Source organism: Dendrobates tinctorius, unplaced genomic scaffold, assembly GCF_039654945.1.
Source record: "Dendrobates tinctorius isolate UK_male_01 unplaced genomic scaffold, ASM3965494v1 ptg000237l, whole genome shotgun sequence".
Lineage (NCBI taxonomy): Eukaryota > Metazoa > Chordata > Amphibia > Anura > Dendrobatidae > Dendrobates > Dendrobates tinctorius.
In genome coordinates, this window is record NW_027361904.1 from 1,433,131 (window position 1) to 1,445,239 (window position 12,109).

The 12,109-nt window shown below is 51.4% G+C and overlaps 1 protein-coding gene across 1 annotated transcript in view; it reads right to left on the reverse strand.

Moving 5' to 3' along the window:
• The window catches only part of LOC141060468 (uncharacterized), a 157,398-nt gene extending 146,924 nt beyond the window's left edge, over positions 1 to 10,474 (reverse strand). The window contains 1 exon segment of the mRNA XM_073556734.1: positions 10,386 to 10,474. The gene's annotated coding sequence lies outside the window, so the exon portion shown is untranslated.
• Positions 10,475 to 12,109: the final 1,635 nt, after the last annotated feature.

Genomic DNA, 12,109 nt, shown 5'->3' on the forward strand with positions numbered 1-12,109 from the left:
TTGTTTTTCTGGATTTCTGCCACTCCCTGCTGGGGTGAGCTGAATTCCTTTTTGCTCTGTCTTCAGAAAATACCTGAGTACTGATATAGTCTTTTTGAAGCCTAACGTCTTCAGGGCTTTTTTCCCTATCAGTCTGTTGGCTCTTGTTTTGATAGGGTTATTGGCGGATTGCAGACAGCAGCTTTTCTATTCTGTCCTATCTAGTTAGCTTGGGCCCCATCATTTGCTCAGCCTATCTTTCTATCTGTGTGAGTGTTTTTTCATCTTGCTTCACCGTCATTAAATGTTGGGGGCTGCCTATTGCTTTGGGGTCTGCTCTGGGGCAGTTTAGATTTCCCTTTCTGTCTTTAGGCTATTTAGTTCTCCGGCTGTGATCGAGGGGTCTAGGGCACCGTAGGAACCCCCCACGGCTACTGCTAGTTGTTTGCTGATAGGTTCAGGGGTCTGCACTCCGATAGGTGCCAACTTCTCTGGTTTTCTGGACTTAGCTAGTATTTCTGTTTTTGCCTCCTACGGTGACTCATTCATAACATCTACCCCAAGGACATGGGGTTAGAGTTCCTCTAGGCCCACTGAGCGTGCGGCGTCGCTGCCACGAACGACGCTATAGACGCTGGCTATGGAGTGTGGAGCACTTGCACTGAGGCGTGCCGAGTCACTGATGAAGACTAATGCCTGACTCAGACTCTGACCTACCGTTTCTTATAGATATGACGAACCCTCAGGTAACCCTAAATGAAGGTCAATGGACACAGGTGGCTGAATTGAAGGAATTGCTTAATCACCCATTTACAGTGACTAAAAAATTACAAGCTGAGGATTTAACTCCTGGCATTTTCATAAGGGAGTGTAAGAACTTGCTATTTTGCCTGTCCCAAAGAGGAGGTTTAATCGCAGATGGCATTTCTGCTTCAATGGAGAGAGACACAGCTATTGGAAAATAAAATTTTTCTGGCAGCTGTTTATGTGGACCCAAGTCATCGTATACTGCTTGATGATCAACAGCTTACTAAAGGAAAAGAAGCTCTGACTGAGGTAGCAGTTAGGATGAGTGGCCTACAGGAGGACTGCCAGGCGCAAGAGGACTTGGGTCCTGACAGCAGGGCCGGCGTTATGGGCAGGCAGACCAGGCAGCTGCCTAGGGCCCCCGCTCCTCCAGGGACCCCAGCAAGCGGCACATCACACAGCCGCTATGGGGCCACTGTGAGGCAGGGGGGCCCTCCTGCCCCCAGCGTCGACTCCGGCAGCGGCCGCCGCCGCATTGAAGGAGGCAGTGATGGAGGAGAGAGCGTCAGCTGACGCTCCCTCACCAATCATTCCCCGCTCTGCCTCTGCCACAGCGGGGGCACGATGACGTCATCGTGCTCTCACTGTGTACCAGACAGAGCAGGAGGAGACAGGAGCAGCCAGCAGCGCGGGCACGAGGAGAAGGTGAGGAGTGTTTTGTTGATTTTTTTAAATCAGCGTGAGTACTGGACTGTGGGGCCTATATACCATGCCCGGCTGTATCATACCATGCTGGGGGGGGGCTATATACCATGCTGGGCTGTATTATACCATGCTGGGCTGTATTATACCATGCTGGGGGGAGCTATATACCATGCTGGGCTGTATCATACCATGCTGGGGGGGGCAATATACCATGCTGGGCCATATTAAACCATTCCGGGGGGGCTATATACCATGCTGGGCTGTATTATACCATGCTGGGGGGGCTATATACCATGCTGGGCCATATTATACCATTCCGGGGGGCTATATACCATGCTGGGCCGTATTATACCATTCTGGGGGGGTATATATACCATGCTGGGCTGTATTATACCGTGCTGTGCTGTATTATACCATGCTGGGCGGGCTATATACCATGCTGGGGGGACTATATACCATGCCCGGCTGTATCATACCATGCCCGGCTGTATCATACCATGCTGGGCCGTATTATACCATGCTGGGGGGGCTATACACCATGCTGGGCTGTCTCATACCATCCTGGGGGGCTATATACCATGCTGGGCCGTATTATACCATTCTGGGGGGCTATATACCATACTGGGCTGTATTATACCATGCTGGGCTGTATTATACCATGCTGTGGGGGCTATATACCATGCTGGGCTGTATTATACAATACCATTCTTGGGACTATATACCATGCTGGGCTATATTATACCGTGCTGGGCTGTATTATACCATTCTGAGGGGGGCTATATACCATGCTGGGCTGTAGTATACCATGCTGGGCAGTATCATACCATGCTGGGCCGTATTATACTGTACCATTCTGGGGGGCTATATACCATGCTGGGCTGTATTATACCATTCTGGGGGGCTATATACCATGCTGTGCTGTATTACACCATTCTGGGGGGGCTATATACCATGCTGGGCTGTATCATACCGTGCTGTGCTGTATTATACCATTCCGGGGGGCTATATACCATGCTGGGCTTTATTATACCATTCTGGGGGGCTATATACCATGCTGGGCTGTATTATACCATGCTGTGGGGGCTATATACCATGCTGGGCTGTATTATACCATTCTGGGGGCTATATACCATGCTGGGCTGTATTATACCATGCTGGGCTGTATTATACCATTCTGAGGGGGGCTATATACCATGCTGGGCTGTATTATACCATGCTGGGCTGTATTATACCATGCTGTCCTGTATTACACCATTCTGGGGGGGGGGCTATATACCATGCTGGGCTGTATTATACCATGCTGGGCTGTATTATACCATGCTGGGCAGTATCATACCATGCTGGGCAGTATTATACTGTACCATTCTGGGGGGCTATATACCATGCTGGGCTGTATTATACCATTCTGGGGGGCTATATACCATGCTGGGCCGTATTATACCATTCTGGGGGGCTATATACCATGCTGGGCTGTATTATACCGTGCTGTGCTGTATTACACCATTCTGGGGGGGCTATATACCATGCTGGGCTGTATCATACCGTGCTGTGCTGTATTATACCATTCCGGGGGGGCTATATACCATGCTAGGCTGTATTATACCTTTCTGGGGGGGCTATATACCATGCTGGGCTGTATTATTCCATTCTGGGGGGCTATATACCATGCTGGGCTGTATTATACCATACTGGGCTGTATTATTCCATTCTGGGGGGCTATATACCATACTGGGCTGTATTATACAATGCTGGGCTGTATCATACCATGCTGGGGGGGGCTATATACCATGCTGGGCCATATTATACCATTCTGGGGGGCTATATACCATGCTGGGCTGTATCATACCATGCTGGGGGGGGCTATATACCATGCTGGGCCATATTATACCATTCTGGGGGGGCTATATACCATGCTGGGCTGTATCATACCATGCTGGGGGGGCTATATACCATGCTGGGCCATATTATACCATTCTGGGGGGCTATATACCATGCTGGGCTGTATTATACCATTCTGAGGGGGGCTATATACCATGCTGGGCTGTATTATACCATTCTGAGGGGGGTTATATACCATGCTGGGCTGTATTATACCATGCTGGCCTGTATTACACCATTCTGGGGGGGGCTATATACCATGCTGGGCTGTATTATACCATTCGGGGGGGGCTATATACCATGCTGGGCTGTATTATACCATGCTGGCCTGTATTACACCATTCTGGGGGAGGCTATATACCATGCTGGGCTGTATTATACCATGCTGGGCTGTATCATACCATGCTGGGCTGTATCATACCATGCTGGGCAGTATTATACTGCACCATTCTGGGGGGCTATATACCATGCTGGGCTGTATTATACCATTCTGGGGCATTATATTCTATGGGGGGGTTACATTATATTCTGTGGAGTGGCTGCATTATACTCTGGGGTAGCTGCATTATTCTCTAAGGGGTGGCTGTATTATACTATAAGAGGGGGGCTGCATTATATTCTATGGGGGTTACAGTATATTGTATGGCGGGGCTGCATTATACTCTGTGGGGTGGCCGCATTATGCTCTATTGGGTGGCTGCATTATACTGTATCGAGGACTATGGGGAATACATTATATGAAGAACTATGGGGTTCATTATGCTATGGGAAGTGAATTGTACTACATGGGTGACTATGGTGGTGCATTATACTATATGGAGAACTATGAGGCGTGTGTTATACTATATGGAGGACTGAGCAGTGTATTTTAATATATGGAGGGCTATGAGGAGTGTATTATACTATATGGAGGACTGAGCAGTGTATTTTAATATATGGAGGGCTATAAGGAGTGTATTATACTATATGGAGGACTGAGCAGTGTATTTGAATATATGGAGGGCTATGAGGAGTGTATTATACTATATGGAGGACTATGGGGCAGATTATATTATATGGAGGACTATGGGGTGTAAACTGTGGATGTGCTGCTGATAACATGATACTGTATGGTGATCCGTTAGGGTGTGGGCACACGTTGCAGATTAGTCTGCGGCTTTCTGCAGAGAATCCATATCTCTTGGCACATACCGCAGGGTAAAACACATGCATTTTTCCTGCTGATTCCTAGCATGTGTACAGCGGATTTGATGCAGGTTCTAGTGCGGTTTGGCAGTGCGGATGAGAGAGATTGATTTGTATGTCCCGGAACGTACACTGCAGCTGCGGTTCCGCAAAAAAGTAGTAACATGCTGCGGAAAATAAACCGCAGCAAATCTGCGCAGAATTTTCCGCAGCATGTGCACGGCGGATTTGGTTTTCCATAGGATTACATGGTACTGTAAACCGCATGGAAACTGCTGCGGATCTGCAGGACCGGATCCGCAGCAAAAACCGCAACGTGTGCACACACCCTTAGTGATCGTTCTGTCCCCATCATTCTTCCTCAGACGGTGGAAAGAGGCCGGGAAACAAGTGTTGAACGACTTCAATATTGTCGATCATTTAGCGGCCTGAACTCAGCGCATGTAAATACTATCGAAATGCTTCTGTGTGATGTTCACTATGTCAGCATTTGGGGCCCCATTTTAAACTTTGCCTAGGGCCCCACTTTGCCTAAAACCGGCCCTGCCTGACATTGCTACTGCTGCCATATCTTCATCCTCATCAGATGAGGCGTTTGACTTTGACAAGTATTTGGATGATATGGAGCAGGCAAAGCGTTGCCGCAAGGAAAAAGATTTCACGCCGTCTCCTATAGCAGCAGATTGACCAGATTTCAGCAAAATGTTTCACTTGCTCTCAAAGAAAAATTCAACCGTTCATCAAAACTGACTGTGCATGAGGCAATTCCTTTATACCCGGAAATTGTTAGAGATGTTGCCCATGTGGTTACGGCTTTGCCTCCAAAACAAGTTACTGTAGAGAGGTTGTTCTCTGGCCTTACAATTATTAGGTCAGATGTGAGGTCATCTATGAAGGAGGATCTGATGGAGGGAATTCTATTTCTTAGGACAAATTCATAGACTGCACAAATGTTATTTAGTAGGTTTTTGTTGAAAACTGTTTTTTGCCACTTATAGTTTATTACATAGTGTTATATATATACAGTTTATGTAATCGATATTACATAGTGTATTACATATTTACAGTTTATTACAGGTTTTTGTGTTCTAAAGTTGTATTCCAATAAATAGATATTCTGTTCTATCTAAATATCTTGATTATTGGATCATAGAAATGATTAAATGTCTGATGTTCACATTGTACTGCAATCAATTTTCACTTAAATATAAGCAATATATGTCGGAGTCGGAGTGGCAGGTTTGGCTTACCGACTCCACAGCCCTGAATTCCGCAACTCCCTGCAGCGAAAAATACGCGAGAAATCCGCATGTGTAATTCCCGCAAAAAACTAGCGATTTGCAGGCGTAATTAGCTTGCAGAATGCTAGCTTTTACAAGCGATCTGTAGCATCGCCTGGAGAACTGATTGACCGGTTGGTCACACTCGTCATAGTGTTTGATGAGTGTGAGCCACTTATTACTATTGAGGCCGCCTAGTAAAATAGTAATAGTAAAAACATATAATGTTAAAAATAATAAACAAAATAAAAAATCGTGACATTCTCACCTTCCGGCGTCCCCAGGCCTCAGCGATGCTCCCGCCAACTCCCGCTCCCAGCGATGCCTTGCGACAATGACTCCAGATGACGTAGCATCTCGCGAGACTGCTACATCATCACAGGTCATCGCCTGGGAGCGGGAGTTGGCGGGAGCATCGCTGAGGCCTGGGGACGCCGGAAGGTGAGAATGTCACGATTTTTTTATTTAAATTCTATTTTTTACAGGGATATTACAGTCTCCTCTCCTCCGGACCGTGGGTACCATCCGCACATTCTCCGCTTACTTTGCGCATGGTGGGCGTAGCCACATGCGGAAAGTAAGCGGAACAATGCATTCCTATGTGTGCGGAATTCCTGCGATTCCGCACAAAGAATGAGCATGCTGCGTATTTTTCCGCAATGTGATACCGCCACAGAAAAATACGCAGCATTAGCACAGCATGTGCGGAATGCCATTGAACTCAATGGGTTGCTTATTTTATGCGTTTTCGGGGAGAAAAAAACGCATAAAAGCCGTGGGAATTCCACACGTGTGCACGTAGCCTTATTCCCTTCCAACAACTGGAAGCCGCTTGTGGAAAAGCATGAGGGAGACGGGACTCATGGAAACTGTGAAACCAGACGGCGTATGCCGGGGCCGAGGAGCCATTGACCCTGAGCCCACATCTTTCCCGGCAGAGGATAGCGGTGTTATTGGCTCCACCTGTAGCATTTAACACTTGGCATCGGTGCACTTGTGATGTGATTGCGGGGGCACAGTTGAGTTGCATTGACAGCTGGGGGTCTGTCGAAGACCTCCATGTCCTCACTGTACTCCTGTGAAAGTCAGCCTGCAGCCGGCGCTCAGAGGAGATCGTGATCTCTGCTATATAGAGAAATGCTGCGGCCCAGCTGTGTATAGCACAAGTGATCGCATGATCGCAGGGTCAGGTCCCCGAAGGGGAAGAACAAAGAAAGTGAAAAAAATATATATATAAAAAATGTAAGAGTTCAAATTTGTGTGTTTGCTAAAGTCCGATCAAAGTATAAATTTAATGATTCCAACCAGTAAATGGTCTAACGAGAAAAAAATCAAAAACTCAGAATTGTCTTTTTTGCTGCTGGAAGAAAATGTCAGAACGTGCGATGAAAACATCGTGTCTGCCCCGAAGAGATATCAATAAAAACATCGACTCAGGATGGAAAACAGAAACCGCCACAGCCTCAAATCCCGAACACTGAAAACATTACAGCACCTGGAAAATGGTGACATAAGCGACAGAGATGAACGTGCTCGGATACAGCGGTGTTATCAGGCCCGTGTGCTGAGTGTCTGCGGCGTGCTCGGATACAGCGGTGTTATCAGGCCCGTGTGCTGAGTGTCTGCGGCGTGCTCGGATACAGCGGTGTTATCAGGCCCGTGTGCTAAGTGTCTGCGGCGTGCTCGGATACAGCGGTGTTATCAGGCCCGTGTGCTAAGTGTCTGCGGCGTGCTCGGATACAGCGGTGTTATCAGGCCCGTGTGCTGAGTGTCTGCGGCGTGCTCGGATACAGCGGTGTTATCAGGCCCGTGTGCTGAGTGTCTGCGGCGTGCTCGGATACAGCGGTGTTATCAGGCCGTGTGCTGAGTGTCTGCGGCGTGCTCGGATACAGCGGTGTCATCAGGCCGTGTGCTGAGTGTCTGCGGCGTGCTCGGATGCAGCGGTGTTATCAGGCCCGTGTGCTGAGTGTCTGCGGCGTGCTCGGATACAGCGGTGTTATCAGGCCCGTGTGCTGAGTGTCTGCGGCGTGCTCGGATACAGCGGTGTTATCAGGCCCGTGTGCTGAGTGTCTGCGGCGTGCTCGGATACAGCGGTGTTATCAGGCCCGTGTGCTGAGTGTCTGCGGCGTGCTCGGATACAGCGGTGTTATCAGGCCGTGTGCTGAGTGTCTGCGGCGTGCTCGGATACAGTGGTGTCATCAGGCCGTGTGCTGAGTGTCTGCGGCGTGCTCGGATGCAGCGGTGTTATCAGGCCCATGTGCTGAGTGTCTGCGGCGTGCTCTGATACAGCGGTGTTATCAGGCCCGTGTGCTGAGTGTCTGCGGCGTGCTCGGATACAGCGGTGTTATCAGGCCCATGTGCTGAGTGTCTGCGGCGTGCTCTGATACAGCGGTGTTATCAGGCCCGTGTGCTGAGTGTCTGCGGCGTGCTCGGATACAGCGGTGTTATGAGGCCCGTGTGCTGAGTGCGGCGTGCTCGGATACAGCGGTGTTATCAGGCCCGTGTGCCGAGTGCGGCGTGCTCGGATACAGCGGTGTTATCAGGCCCGTGTGCTGAGTGTCTGCGGCGTGCTCGGATACAGCGGTGTTATCAGGCCCGTGTGCTGAGAGTCTGCGGCGTGCTCGGATAGTGGTGTTATCAGGCCCGTGTGCTGAGTGTCTGCGGCGTGCTCGGATGCAGTGGTGTTATCGGGCCCGTGTGCTGAGTGTCTGCAGTGTGCTCGGATACAGTGGTGTTATTGGGCCCGTGTGCTGAGTGTCTGCGGCGTGCTCGGATGCAGTGGTGTTATCGGGCCCGTGTGCTGAGTGTCTGCGGCGTGCTCGGATGCAGTGGTGTTATCGGGCCCGTGTGCTGAGTGTCTGCGGTGTGCTCGGATACAGTGGTGTTATCGGGCCCGTGTGCTGAGTGTCTGCGGCGTGCTCGGATGCAGTGGTGTTATCAGGCCCGTGTGCCGAGTGTCTTCAGTGTGCTCGGATACAGTGGTGTTATCAGGCCTGTGTGCTGAGTGTCTGCGGCATGCTTGGATGCAGCGGTGTTATCAGGCCCGTGTGCCGAGTGTCTTCAGTGTGCTCGGATACAGTGGTGTTATCAGGCCTGTGTGCTGAGTGTCTGCGGCATGCTTGGATGCAGCGGTGTTATCAGGCCCGTGTGCTGAGTGTCTGCGGCGTGCTCGGATACAGTGGTGTTATCAAGCCCATGTGCTCACCGAGTGTCTGTGGCGTGCTCGGATACAGTGGTGTTATCAGGCCATGTGCTGAGTGTCTGCAGCGTGCTCGGATGCAGTGGTGTTATCGGGCCCGTGTGCTGAGTGTCTGCAGCGTGCTCGGATACAGTGGTGTTATCAGGCCCGTGTGCTGAGTGTCTGCGGCGTGCTCTGATACAGCGGTGTTATCAGGCCCGTGTGCTGAGTGTCTGCGGCGTGCTCGGATACAGCGGTGTTATGAGGCCCGTGTGCTGAGTGCGGCGTGCTCGGATACAGCGGTGTTATCAGGCCCGTGTGCTGAGTGCGGCGTGCTCGGATACAGCGGTGTTATCAGGCCCGTGTGCTGAGTGTCTGCGGCGTGCTCGGATACAGCGGTGTTATCAGGCCCGTGTGCTGAGAGTCTGCGGCGTGCTCGGATAGTGGTGTTATCAGGCCGTGTGCTGAGTGTCTGCGGCGTGCTCGGATGCAGTGGTGTTATCGGGCCCGTGTGCTGAGTGTCTGCGGTGTGCTCGGATACAGTGGTGTTATTGGGCCCGTGTGCTGAGTGTCTGCGGCGTGCTCGGATGCAGTGGTGTTATCGGGCCCGTGTGCTGAGTGTCTGCGGCGTGCTTGGATACAGTGGTGTTATCAGGCCCGTGTGCTGAGTGTCTGCAGTGTGCTCGGATACAGCGGTGTTATCAGGCCCGTGTGCTGAGTGTCTGCGGCGTGCTCGGATACAGCGGTGTTATCAGGCCCGTGTGCTAAGTGTCTGCGGCGTGCTCGGATACAGCGGTGTTATCAGGCCCGTGTGCTAAGTGTCTGCGGCGTGCTCGGATACAGCGGTGTTATCAGGCCCGTGTGCTGAGTGTCTGCGGCGTGCTCGGATACAGCGGTGTTATCAGGCCCGTGTGCTGAGTGTCTGCGGCGTGCTCGGATACAGCGGTGTTATCAGGCCCGTGTGCTGAGTGTCTGCGGCGTGCTCGGATACAGCGGTGTTATCAGGCCGTGTGCTGAGTGTCTGCGGCGTGCTCGGATACAGCGGTGTCATCAGGCCGTGTGCTGAGTGTCTGCGGCGTGCTCGGATGCAGCGGTGTTATCAGGCCCGTGTGCTGAGTGTCTGCGGCGTGCTCGGATACAGTGGTGTCATCAGGCCGTGTGCTCACCGAGTGCCTGCGGTGTGCTCGGATACAGCGGCGTTATCGGGCCGGGGGCTCGGATACAGCGGTGTTATCGGGCCGGGGGTCGGATACAGCGGTGTTATCGGGCCGGGGCTCGGATACAGCGGTGTTATCGGGCCGGGGGTCGGATACAGCGGTGTTATCAGGCGCAGCACCTGCAGGGTTTGTCTATCTGTGCGGTAATTCCTGTAGGTGTTGTGGCTGTCCGCTCCTAAAGGGGTTAATAATCCCGGGTACACAGCGCACACCTACCTCCTCCTCCTCCTAGTCGACGCTAGTGTGTATGGGCTCAGCTGCGTCCCGGTGTGACGTCATTTCCGGGGGCGTGTCCTGCCTGTAGTCAGGAGCTGGGAGGAGCCTTGAGGTAGTGGAGAGCTGACAGTGAGGGGCGCAGATGAGAGGCTGCACAGGGAGCAGGGTGGGGGCTGTGTGAGGGGGTCCTGGGGCTGCCTGGGGAGTTAGGGGGCGCTGTTACTTGCCTGGGGCTGTGTGCTGGGGTCTGCTCGGTCTCCACAGCGGTCAGCACCACTTGTGTGGAGTCTGTGCAGGATGTGTATTATATGCAGCTTTCCACCCTTTCTCTCCAGGCTGTGTCTCCACAGTAGTGCAGGTTCCTCCCCGCAGGTGCTGTTACCTCAGAGGTCATCTCCTCCCCAAGTAGTAGAGTGTTTGTGTCCCCACAACCCGTGCGAGACCACCGGAGGGCTGACCCTGTGGACGTCAGACGAGTATAATCCTCCAAAAACCGCCTCCCGCTCTCTCACCTGTCTGTCTTCCGCCCCTTTTCCTTTCCGATTGCTGGCGGGGGAGAATGAGGGCCGCGTTCAGCACCTGCCTCCGGGGCACAGCGCTTACAGGAGCGCTTCTTCCCCGGCGGCCGTCCGTGTGCCACTCGTAGTACCATCTTTTATAGCTTCTGCCCCTCTCCCTTCTTAAGCCCCTTTCCCGTCTTCCGCCCCTTTGCGTCCATTTTCCGCCTCTTTCCATTTTCCTCCTGTCACGGGGACCTTCTCTGGTATCACACAATCAACAGAGCAAGCGAAGAGTGAACAATTCCGAGACCTTTATTCAGGCAAAAATATGTAAAGTCCATATTCAGTCCACCACACAAGGGATAAGATAGTCCAGAATCCAAATGCAGCTCAGTAACAGGATAACATGTCCAGGGAGATGAGAGTCCAAAATCCAGCTGACAGTCCTGTCTTCACACCATGCTCTCCACACAGGAACTGACTTGTCCAGCTCCTGTCCTCCCCACCCCCTCCTTGTGTCCAGGGGTAGTCAGGTTGGAGCGGTTTCCAGGCCTTCCAGAGGAGACAAAGGAGCCTTGGGGATTAAGGAACTACAGGGGGTCATCAACAGACGGATACAGTCAGGCTATAGACATACAAGGCAACAAGAAAAACACTATGAAAATCAGTGAAATAGAAATATTCACAAAATGATATCCACATAGCCTATCACACCTCCCCTTTCCATCTTCTGTCCCTTTCCCATCTTTTTCATCTTCTGCTCCTTTGTCCCTTTTCCGTCTTTCACTCGTTTCCCGTCTTCCACTCCTTTCCCGTCTTCCGCCCCCTTTCCCGTCTTCCCCCACCATCTGCCCCTTTTTTCATCTTCCACCCCCCTCCCGGACACCTTTCCCATATTATGCAGCAATGTCCTCACATGTAGAGCCGCACTAAATCCGTCAGCTCTCACTGACAATATCTTTTGTCTTCAGCAATGACCTTTTAAAAAAATAAATAAATAAAACATGATCCTCACTTATGCAACTTCACTTTGGAACGTGGCACAAACAGCCTGATTTGCCGTCGGGGTCATATTTGGGGCAAAACATGATTTTGTGTAAGGAGACATAAGATGCTTTTCGCCAAGGGTCTGACTTCTGGTGCGGTCACTGTACAATAGGACGGAATCTGGCACAAGGTCATATTACAAATATTACAGACGGGTAAAAGTCCTCTAAACACCGA